Source organism: Oncorhynchus mykiss, chromosome 16 (genome assembly GCF_013265735.2).
Source record: "Oncorhynchus mykiss isolate Arlee chromosome 16, USDA_OmykA_1.1, whole genome shotgun sequence".
NCBI classification, from domain to species: domain Eukaryota; kingdom Metazoa; phylum Chordata; class Actinopteri; order Salmoniformes; family Salmonidae; genus Oncorhynchus; species Oncorhynchus mykiss.
In genome coordinates, this window is record NC_048580.1 from 70970828 (window position 1) to 70982354 (window position 11527).

Genomic DNA, 11527 nt, shown 5'->3' on the forward strand with positions numbered 1-11527 from the left:
AATCTGTTTTGTGACGTGATTTTGCAAGACAGAGATATGGGTTAAATGAATGAGACATGTTTGATATAAATACATGTGGCGGTGTTCTTACCTGGAACATACTTGGCATCTACAGGTGCTGTGGCTTAGTTGGTTAAAGCGCCTGTCTAGTAAACAGGAGATCCTGAGTTCGAATCTCAGCAGAGCCTTTTCAAACATGTCATTGAACACATTGGTGGAGAGTGTTCTGCTTTCTCAACCAATGAGTCTTGAGAATTTGGAGTGATGTGAGGAGGATGCAATTGAGATATTCCAATTTCACGGAAAAAGGGAACTTTTTCAAAGAATTACAACGTACCAACTGTCTCAAGTTCAGCTGGTTCTTCAGTTGATTCATTTCGAGTGCTAAATGAAGATTTCAGGCAGCTTGTACAGGTCTCTGTCAGAGCATGAGTAGGCTTTACAAGCAATCTTTGGTAGCTCGCTGTGATCGTATAGTGTTTAGTACTCTGCGTTGTGGCCGCAGGAACCCCGGTCTGAATCCGGGTCACGGCAAAGAATTGCCATTTCAAAAGGGTTGTATTTTGAATGAGTTGAAACCTCCTGTGTGAGCTAAGAAACTCAATAACTCTTCCATTTGATAAAGTCCCCATCTCATGGTAGGTTAATTACTTACATTAACTGATTCATCTGCTTTTTCTTAGGTTTTTACAACTTTTAATCTCGAGATCCAACTGAGAAATGTAGTTTCCCCGAAACGACCAAAATGATGAAGAAATCGTGTGTGATTCTGAATGTTTACTCATATCTCGCGATATTCCCACTTTGGGTCCCAAACCATAGTTTAAGAATCCATGTCAGAGTATCTTGAGTTTATTCAGTTCGAGACCCAAATGAAAAATGTACTGTCCTCGGATGACCGAAATTAAGAAGAAATAGCTTGTGACTCAAAATGTTTACTGATATCGCGCTGCCCACCTCTCACATACTCAGGCCCACTTTGGGTCCCAAAACATAGCTTAAGAAACCCTGTTGCTAGACAATTGAAGGAGTCCATATCGATTCCAATATTAGTATATAACATCTGTTTTGTGACGTGATTTTGCAAGACAGAGATATGGGTTAAATGAATGAGACATGTTTGACATAAATAAATGTGACGCTGTTCTTACCTGGAACATACTTGGCATCTACAGGCGCTGTGGCTTAGTTGGTTAAAGCGCCTGTCTAGTAAACAGGAGATCCTGAGTTCGAATCTCAGCAGAGCCTTTTCAAACATGTCATTGAACACATTGGTGGAGAGTGTTCTGCTTTCTCAACCAATGAGTGATGAGAGGAGAAAAGACGTGAGGAGGATGCAATTGAGATATTCCAATTTCACGGAAAAGGGAACTTTTTCAAAGAATTACAAGGTACCAAATGTCTCAACTTCAACTGGTTCTTCAGTTTATTCATTTCGAGAGCTAAATGAAGAGTTCAGCCAGCTTGTACAGGTCTCTGTCAGAGTATGAGTAGGCTTTACAAGCAATCTTTGGTAGCTCGCTGTGATCGTATAGTGTTTAGTACTCTGCGTTGTGGCCGCAGGAACCCCGGTCTGAATCCGGGTCACGGCAAAGAATTGCCATTTCAAAAGGGTTGTATTTTGAATGAGTTGAAATCTCCTGTGTGAGCTAAGAAACTCAATAACTCTTCCATTTGACAAAGTCCCCATCTCATGGTAGGTTAATTACTTACATTAACTGATTCATCTGCTTTTTCTTAGGTTTTTACAACTTTTAATCTCGAGATCCAACTGAGAAATGTAGTTTCCCCGAAACGACCAAAATGATGAAGAAATCGTGTATGATTCTGAATGTTTACTCATATCTCGCGATATTCCCACTTTGGGTCCCAAACCATAGTTTAAGAATCCATGTCAGAGTATCTTGAGGTTATTCAGTTCGAGACCCAAATGAAAAATGTACTGTCCTCGGATGACCGAAATTAAGAAGAAATAGCTTGTGACTCAAAATGCTTACTGATATCGCGCTGCCCACCTCTCACATACTCAGGCCCACTTTGGGTCCCAAAACATAGCTTGTGAAACCCTGTTGCTAGACAATTGAAGGAGTCCATATCGATTCCAATATTAGTATATAAAATCTGTTTTGTGACGTGATTTTGCAAGACAGAGATATGGGTTAAATGAATGAGACATGTTTGATATAAATACATGTGGCGGTGTTCTTACCTGGAACATACTTGGCATCTACAGGTGCTGTGGCTTAGTTGGTTAAAGCGCCTGTCTAGTAAACAGGAGATCCTGAGTTCAAATCTCAGCAGAGCCTTTTCAAACATGTCATTGAACACATTGGTGGAGAGTGTTCTGCTTTCTCAACCAATGAGTCTTGAGAATTTGGAGTGATGAGAGGAGAAAATATGTGAGGAGTTTGCAATTGAGATATTCCAATTTCACGGAAAAGGTGACTTTTTCAAAGAATTACAAGGTACCAAAAACTCTCAAAATGATGAAGAAATCGTGTATGATTCTGGTTCTTCAGTTGATTCATTTCGAGAGCTAAATGAAGAGTTCAGCCAGCTTGTACAGGTCTCTGTCAGAGCATGAGTAGGCTTTACAAGCAATCTTTGGTAGCTCGCTGTGATCGTATAGTGTTTAGTACTCTGCGTTGTGGCCGCAGGAACCCCGGTCTGAATCCGGGTCACGGCAAAGAATTGCCATTTCAAAAGGGTTGTATTTTGAATGAGTTGAAACCTCCTGTGTGAGCTAAGAAACTCAATAACTCTTCCATTTGATAAAGTCCCCATCTCATGGTAGGTTAATTACTTACATTAACTGATTCATCTGCTTTTTCTTAGGTTTTTACCATTTTTAATCTCGAGATCCAACTGAGAAATGTAGTTTCCCCGAAACGACCAAAATGATGAAGAAATCGTGTGTGATTCTGAATGTTTACTCATATCTCGCGATATTCCCACTTTGGGTCCCAAACCATAGTTTAAGAATCCATGTCAGAGTATCTTGAGTTTATTCAGTTCGAGACCCAAATGAAAAATGTACTGTCCTCGGATGACCGAAATTAAGAAGAAATAGCTTGTGACTCAAAATGTTTACTGATATCGCGCTGCCCACCTCTCACATACTCAGGCCCACTTTGGGTCCCAAAACATAGCTTAAGAAACCCTGTTGCTAGACAATTGAAGGAGTCCATATCGATTGCAATATTAGTATATAAAATCTGTTTTGTGACGTGATTTTGCAAGACAGAGATATGGGTTAAATTAATGAGACATGTTTGATATAAATACATGTGGCGGTGTTCTTACCTGGAACATACTTGGCATCTACAGGCGCTGTGGCGTAGTTGGTTAAAGCGCCTGTCTAGTAAACAGGAGATCCTGAGTTCGAATCTCAGCAGAGCCTTTTCAAACATGTCATTGAACACATTGGTGGAGAGTGTTCTGCTTTCTCAACCAATGAGTCTTGAGAATTTGGAGAGAGGAGAAAATATGTGAGGAGGATGCAATTGAGATATTCCAATTTCACGGAAAAGGGGACTTTTTCAAAGAATTACAAGGTACCAAATGTCTCAACTTCAACTGGTTCTTCAGTTGATTCATTTCGAGAGCTAAATGAAGAGTTCAGCCAGCTTGTACAGGTCTCTGTCAGAGCATGAGTAGGCTTTACAAGCAATCTTTGGTAGCTCGCTGTGATCGTATAGTGTTTAGTACTCTGCGTTGTGGCCGCAGGAACCCCGGTCTGAATCCGGGTCACGGCAAAGAATTGCCATTTCAAAAGGGTTGTATTTTGAATGAGTTGAAACCTCCTGTGTGAGCTAAGAAACTCAATAACTCTTCCATTTGACAAAGTCCCCATCTCATGGTAGGTTAATTACTTACATTAACTGATTCATCTGCTTTTTCTTAGGTTTTTACAACTTTTAATCTCGAGATCCAACTGAGAAATGTAGTTTCCCCGAAACGACCAAAATGATGAAGAAATCGTGTATGATTCTGAATGTTTACTCATATCTCGCGATATTCCCACTTTGGGTCCCAAACCATAGTTTAAGAATCCATGTCAGAGTATCTTGAGGTTATTCAGTTCGAGACCCAAATGAAAAATGTACTGTCCTCGGATGACCGAAATTAAGAAGAAATAGCTTGTGACTCAAAATGCTTACTGATATCGCGCTGCCCACCTCTCACATACTCAGGCCCACTTTGGGTCCCAAAACATAGCTTAAGAAACCCTGTTGCTAGACAATTGAAGGAGTCCATATCGATTCCAATATTAGTATATAAAATCTGTTTTGTGACGTGATTTTGCAAGACAGAGATATGGGTTAAATGAATGAGACATGTTTGATATAAATACATGTGGCGGTGTTCTTACCTGGAACATACTTGGCATCTACAGGCGCTGTGGCTTAGTTGGTTAAAGCACCTGTCTAGTAAACAGGAGATCCTGAGTTCGAATCTCAGCAGAGCCTTTTCAAACATGTCATTGAACACATTGGTGGAGAGTGTTCTGCTTTCTCAACCAATGAGTCTTGAGAATTTGGAGTGTTGAGAGGAGAAAATATGTGAGGAGGATGCAATTGAGATATTCCAATTTATCGGAAAAAGGGAACTTTTTCAAAGAATTACAACGTACCAACTGTCTCAACTTCAACTGGTTCTTCAGTTGAATCATTTCGAGCGCTAAATGAAGATTTCAGCCAGCTTGTACAGGTCTCTGTCAGAGCATGAGTAGGCTTTACAAGCAATCTTTGGTAGCTCGCTGTGATCGTATAGTGTTTAGTACTCTGCGTTGTGGCCGCAGGAACCCCGGTCTGAATCCGGGTCACGACAAAGAATTGCCATTTCAAAAGGGTTGCATTTTGAATGAGTTGAAACCTCTTGTGTGAGCTAAGAAACTCAATAACTCTTCCATTTGACAAAGTCCCCATCTCATGCTAGGTTAATTACTTACATTAACTGATTCATCTGCTTTTTCTTAGGTTTTTACCATTTTTAATCTCGAGATCCAACTGAGAAATGTAGTTTCCCCGAAACGACCAAAATGATGAAGAAATCGTGTATGATTCTGAATGTTTACTCATATCTCGCGATATTCCCACTTTGGGTCCCAAACCATAGTTTAAGAATCCATGTCAGAGTATCTTGAGGTTATTCAGTTCGAGATCTCAGCAGAGCCTTTTCAAACATGTCATTGAACACATTGGTGGAGAGTGTTCTGCTTTCTCAACCAATGAGTCTTGAGAATTTGGAGTGTTGAGAGGAGAAAATATGTGAGGAGGATGCAATTGAGATATTCCAATTTATCGGAAAAAGGGAACTTTTTCAAAGAATTACAACGTACCAACTGTCTCAACTTCAACTGGTTCTTCAGTTGAATCATTTCGAGCGCTAAATGAAGATTTTAGCCAGCTTGTACAGGTCTCTGTCAGAGCATGAGTAGGCTTTACAAGCAATCTTTGGTAGCTCGCTGTGATCGTATAGTGTTTAGTACTCTGCGTTGTGGCCGCAGGAACCCCGGTCTGAATCCGGGTCACGACAAAGAATTGCCATTTCAAAAGGGTTGCATTTTGAATGAGTTGAAACCTCTTGTGTGAGCTAAGAAACTCAATAACTCTTCCATTTGACAAAGTCCCCATCTCATGCTAGGTTAATTACTTACATTAACTGATTCATCTGCTTTTTCTTAGGTTTTTACCATTTTTAATCTCGAGATCCAACTGAGAAATGTAGTTTCCCCGAAACGACCAAAATGATGAAGAAATCGTGTATGATTCTGAATGTTTACTCATATCTCGCGATATTCCCACTTTGGGTCCCAAACCATAGTTTAAGAATCCATGTCAGAGTATCTTGAGGTTATTCAGTTCGAGACCCAAATGAAAAATGTACTGTCCTCGGATGACCGAAATTAAGAAGAAATAGCTTGTGACTCAAAATGCTTACTGATATCGCGCTGCCCACCTCTCACATACTCAGGCCCACTTTGGGTCCCAAAACATAGCTTAAGAAACCCTGTTGCTAGACAATTGAAGGAGTCCATATCGATTCCAATATTAGTATATAAAATCTGTTTTGTGACGTGATTTTGCAAGACAGAGATATGGGTTAAATGAATGAGACATGTTTGATATAAATACATGTGGCGGTGTTCTTACCTGGAACATACTTGGCATCTACAGGCGCTGTGGCTTAGTTGGTTAAAGCACCTGTCTAGTAAACAGGAGATCCTGAGTTCGAATCTCAGCAGAGCCTTTTCAAACATGTCATTGAACACATTGGTGGAGAGTGTTCTGCTTTCTCAACCAATGAGTCTTGAGAATTTGGAGTGTTGAGAGGAGAAAATATGTGAGGAGGATGCAATTGAGATATTCCAATTTATCGGAAAAAGGGAACTTTTTCAAAGAATTACAACGTACCAAATGTCTCAACTTCAACTGGTTCTTCAGTTGATTCATTTCGAGAGCTAAATGAAGAGTTCAGCCAGCTTGTACAGGTCTCTGTCAGAGCATGAGTAGGCTTTACAAGCAATCTTTGGTAGCTCGCTGTGATCGTATAGTGTTTTTTACTCTGCGTTGTGGCCGCAGGAACCCCGGTCTGAATCCGGGTCACGGCAAAGAATTGCCATTTCAAAAGGGTTGTATTTTGAATGAGTTGAAACCTCCTGTGTGAGCTAAGAAACTCAATAACTCTTCCATTTGACAAAGTCCCCATCTCATGGTAGGTTAATTACTTACATTAACTGATTCATCTGCTTTTTCTTAGGTTTTTACAACTTTTAATCTCGAGATCCAACTGAGAAATGTAGTTTCCCCGAAACGACCAAAATGATGAAGAAATCGTGTATGATTCTGAATGTTTACTCATATCTCGCGATATTCCCACTTTGGGTCCCAAACCATAGTTTAAGAATCCATGTCAGAGTATCTTGAGGTTATTCAGTTCGAGATCTCAGCAGAGCCTTTTCAAACATGTCATTGAACACATTGGTGGAGAGTGTTCTGCTTTCTCAACCAATGAGTCTTGAGAATTTGGAGTGTTGAGAGGAGAAAATATGTGAGGAGGATGCAATTGAGATATTCCAATTTATCGGAAAAAGGGAACTTTTTCAAAGAATTACAACGTACCAACTGTCTCAACTTCAACTGGTTCTTCAGTTGATTCATTTCGAGAGCTAAATGAAGAGTTCAGCCAGCTTGTACAGGTCTCTGTCAGAGCATGAGTAGGCTTTACAAGCAATCTTTGGTAGCTCGCTGTGATCGTATAGTGTTTTTTACTCTGCGTTGTGGCCGCAGGAACCCCGGTCTGAATCCGGGTCACGGCAAAGAATTGCCATTTCAAAAGGGTTATATTTTGAATGAGTTGAAACCTCCTGTGTGAGCTAAGAAACTCAATAACTCTTCCATTTGACAAAGTCCCCATCTCATGGTAGGTTAATTACTTACATTAACTGATTCATCTGCTTTTTCTTAGGTTTTTACAACTTTTAATCTCGAGATCCAACTGAGAAATGTAGTTTCCCCGAAACGACCAAAATGATGAAGAAATCGTGTATGATTCTGAATGTTTACTCATATCTCGCGATATTCCCACTTTGGGTCCCAAACCATAGTTTAAGAATCCATGTCAGAGTATCTTGAGGTTATTCAGTTCGAGATCTCAGCAGAGCCTTTTCAAACATGTCATTGAACACATTGGTGGAGAGTGTTCTGCTTTCTCAACCAATGAGTCTTGAGAATTTGGAGTGTTGAGAGGAGAAAATATGTGAGGAGGATGCAATTGAGATATTCCAATTTATCGGAAAAAGGGAACTTTTTCAAAGAATTACAACGTACCAACTGTCTCAACTTCAACTGGTTCTTCAGTTGAATCATTTCGAGCGCTAAATGAAGATTTCAGCCAGCTTGTACAGGTCTCTGTCAGAGCATGAGTAGGCTTTACAAGCAATCTTTGGTAGCTCGCTGTGATCGTATAGTGTTTAGTACTCTGCGTTGTGGCCGCAGGAACCCCGGTCTGAATCCGGGTCACGACAAAGAATTGCCATTTCAAAAGGGTTGCATTTTGAATGAGTTGAAACCTCTTGTGTGAGCTAAGAAACTCAATAACTCTTCCATTTGACAAAGTCCCCATCTCATGCTAGGTTAATTACTTACATTAACTGATTCATCTGCTTTTTCTTAGGTTTTTACCATTTTTAATCTCGAGATCCAACTGAGAAATGTAGTTTCCCCGAAACGACCAAAATGATGAAGAAATCGTGTATGATTCTGAATGTTTACTCATATCTCGCGATATTCCCACTTTGGGTCCCAAACCATAGTTTAAGAATCCATGTCAGAGTATCTTGAGGTTATTCAGTTCGAGACCCAAATGAAAAATGTACTGTCCTCGGATGACCGAAATTAAGAAGAAATAGCTTGTGACTCAAAATGCTTACTGATATCGCGCTGCCCACCTCTCACATACTCAGGCCCACTTTGGGTCCCAAAACATAGCTTAAGAAACCCTGTTGCTAGACAATTGAAGGAGTCCATATCGATTCCAATATTAGTATATAAAATCTGTTTTGTGACGTGATTTTGCAAGACAGAGATATGGGTTAAATGAATGAGACATGTTTGATATAAATACATGTGGCGGTGTTCTTACCTGGAACATACTTGGCATCTACAGGCGCTGTGGCTTAGTTGGTTAAAGCACCTGTCTAGTAAACAGGAGATCCTGAGTTCGAATCTCAGCAGAGCCTTTTCAAACATGTCATTGAACACATTGGTGGAGAGTGTTCTGCTTTCTCAACCAATGAGTCTTGAGAATTTGGAGTGTTGAGAGGAGAAAATATGTGAGGAGGATGCAATTGAGATATTCCAATTTATCGGAAAAAGGGAACTTTTTCAAAGAATTACAACGTACCAAATGTCTCAACTTCAACTGGTTCTTCAGTTGATTCATTTCGAGAGCTAAATGAAGAGTTCAGCCAGCTTGTACAGGTCTCTGTCAGAGCATGAGTAGGCTTTACAAGCAATCTTTGGTAGCTCGCTGTGATCGTATAGTGTTTTTTACTCTGCGTTGTGGCCGCAGGAACCCCGGTCTGAATCCGGGTCACGGCAAAGAATTGCCATTTCAAAAGGGTTGTATTTTGAATGAGTTGAAACCTCCTGTGTGAGCTAAGAAACTCAATAACTCTTCCATTTGACAAAGTCCCCATCTCATGGTAGGTTAATTACTTACATTAACTGATTCATCTGCTTTTTCTTAGGTTTTTACAACTTTTAATCTCGAGATCCAACTGAGAAATGTAGTTTCCCCGAAACGACCAAAATGATGAAGAAATCGTGTATGATTCTGAATGTTTACTCATATCTCGCGATATTCCCACTTTGGGTCCCAAACCATAGTTTAAGAATCCATGTCAGAGTATCTTGAGGTTATTCAGTTCGAGATCTCAGCAGAGCCTTTTCAAACATGTCATTGAACACATTGGTGGAGAGTGTTCTGCTTTCTCAACCAATGAGTCTTGAGAATTTGGAGTGTTGAGAGGAGAAAATATGTGAGGAGGATGCAATTGAGATATTCCAATTTATCGGAAAAAGGGAACTTTTTCAAAGAATTACAACGTACCAACTGTCTCAACTTCAACTGGTTCTTCAGTTGAATCATTTCGAGCGCTAAATGAAGATTTCAGCCAGCTTGTACAGGTCTCTGTCAGAGCATGAGTAGGCTTTACAAGCAATCTTTGGTAGCTCGCTGTGATCGTATAGTGTTTAGTACTCTGCGTTGTGGCCGCAGGAACCCCGGTCTGAATCCGGGTCACGACAAAGAATTGCCATTTCAAAAGGGTTGCATTTTGAATGAGTTGAAACCTCTTGTGTGAGCTAAGAAACTCAATAACTCTTCCATTTGACAAAGTCCCCATCTCATGCTAGGTTAATTACTTACATTAACTGATTCATCTGCTTTTTCTTAGGTTTTTACCATTTTTAATCTCGAGATCCAACTGAGAAATGTAGTTTCCCCGAAACGACCAAAATGATGAAGAAATCGTGTATGATTCTGAATGTTTACTCATATCTCGCGATATTCCCACTTTGGGTCCCAAACCATAGTTTAAGAATCCATGTCAGAGTATCTTGAGGTTATTCAGTTCGAGACCCAAATGAAAAATGTACTGTCCTCGGATGACCGAAATTAAGAAGAAATAGCTTGTGACTCAAAATGCTTACTGATATCGCGCTGCCCACCTCTCACATACTCAGGCCCACTTTGGGTCCCAAAACATAGCTTAAGAAACCCTGTTGCTAGACAATTGAAGGAGTCCATATCGATTCCAATATTAGTATATAAAATCTGTTTTGTGACGTGATTTTGCAAGACAGAGATATGGGTTAAATGAATGAGACATGTTTGATATAAATACATGTGGCGGTGTTCTTACCTGGAACATACTTGGCATCTACAGGCGCTGTGGCTTAGTTGGTTAAAGCACCTGTCTAGTAAACAGGAGATCCTGAGTTCGAATCTCAGCAGAGCCTTTTCAAACATGTCATTGAACACATTGGTGGAGAGTGTTCTGCTTTCTCAACCAATGAGTCTTGAGAATTTGGAGTGTTGAGAGGAGAAAATATGTGAGGAGGATGCAATTGAGATATTCCAATTTATCGGAAAAAGGGAACTTTTTCAAAGAATTACAACGTACCAACTGTCTCAACTTCAACTGGTTCTTCAGTTGAATCATTTCGAGCGCTAAATGAAGATTTCAGCCAGCTTGTACAGGTCTCTGTCAGAGCATGAGTAGGCTTTACAAGCAATCTTTGGTAGCTCGCTGTGATCGTATAGTGTTTAGTACTCTGCGTTGTGGCCGCAGGAACCCCGGTCTGAATCCGGGTCACGACAAAGAATTGCCATTTCAAAAGGGTTGCATTTTGAATGAGTTGAAACCTCTTGTGTGAGCTAAGAAACTCAATAACTCTTCCATTTGACAAAGTCCCCATCTCATGCTAGGTTAATTACTTACATTAACTGATTCATCTGCTTTTTCTTAGGTTTTTACAACTTTTAATCTCGAGATCCAACTGAGAAATGTAGTTTCCCCGAAACGACCAAAATGATGAAGAAATCGCGTATGATTCTGAATGTTTACTCATATCTCGCGATATTCCCACTTTGGGTCCCAAACCATAGTTTAAGAATCCATGTCAGAGTATCTTGAGTTTATTCAGTTCGAGACCCAAATGAAAAATGTACTGTCCTCGGATGACCGAAATTAAGAAGAAATAGCTTGTGACTCAAAATGCTTACTGATATCGCGCTGCCCACCTCTCACATACTCAGGCCCACTTTGGGTCCCAAAACATAGCTTAAGAAACCCTGTTGCTAGACAATTGAAGGAGTCCATATCGATTGCAATATTAGTATATAAAATCTGTTTTGTGACGTGATTTTGCAAGACAGAGATATGGGTTAAATTAATGAGACATGTTTGATATAAATACATGTGGCGGTGTTCTTACCTGGAACATACTTGGCATCTACA

At 40.1% G+C, this 11527-nt stretch overlaps 1 non-coding gene across 1 annotated transcript; it reads left to right on the top strand.

Moving 5' to 3' along the window:
• Positions 1–1174: 1174 nt before the first annotated feature.
• On the top strand, positions 1175–1248 carry trnat-agu. The gene has a single exon. It is a non-coding gene; the product is annotated as a tRNA-Thr (tRNA).
• Positions 1249–11527: the final 10279 nt, after the last annotated feature.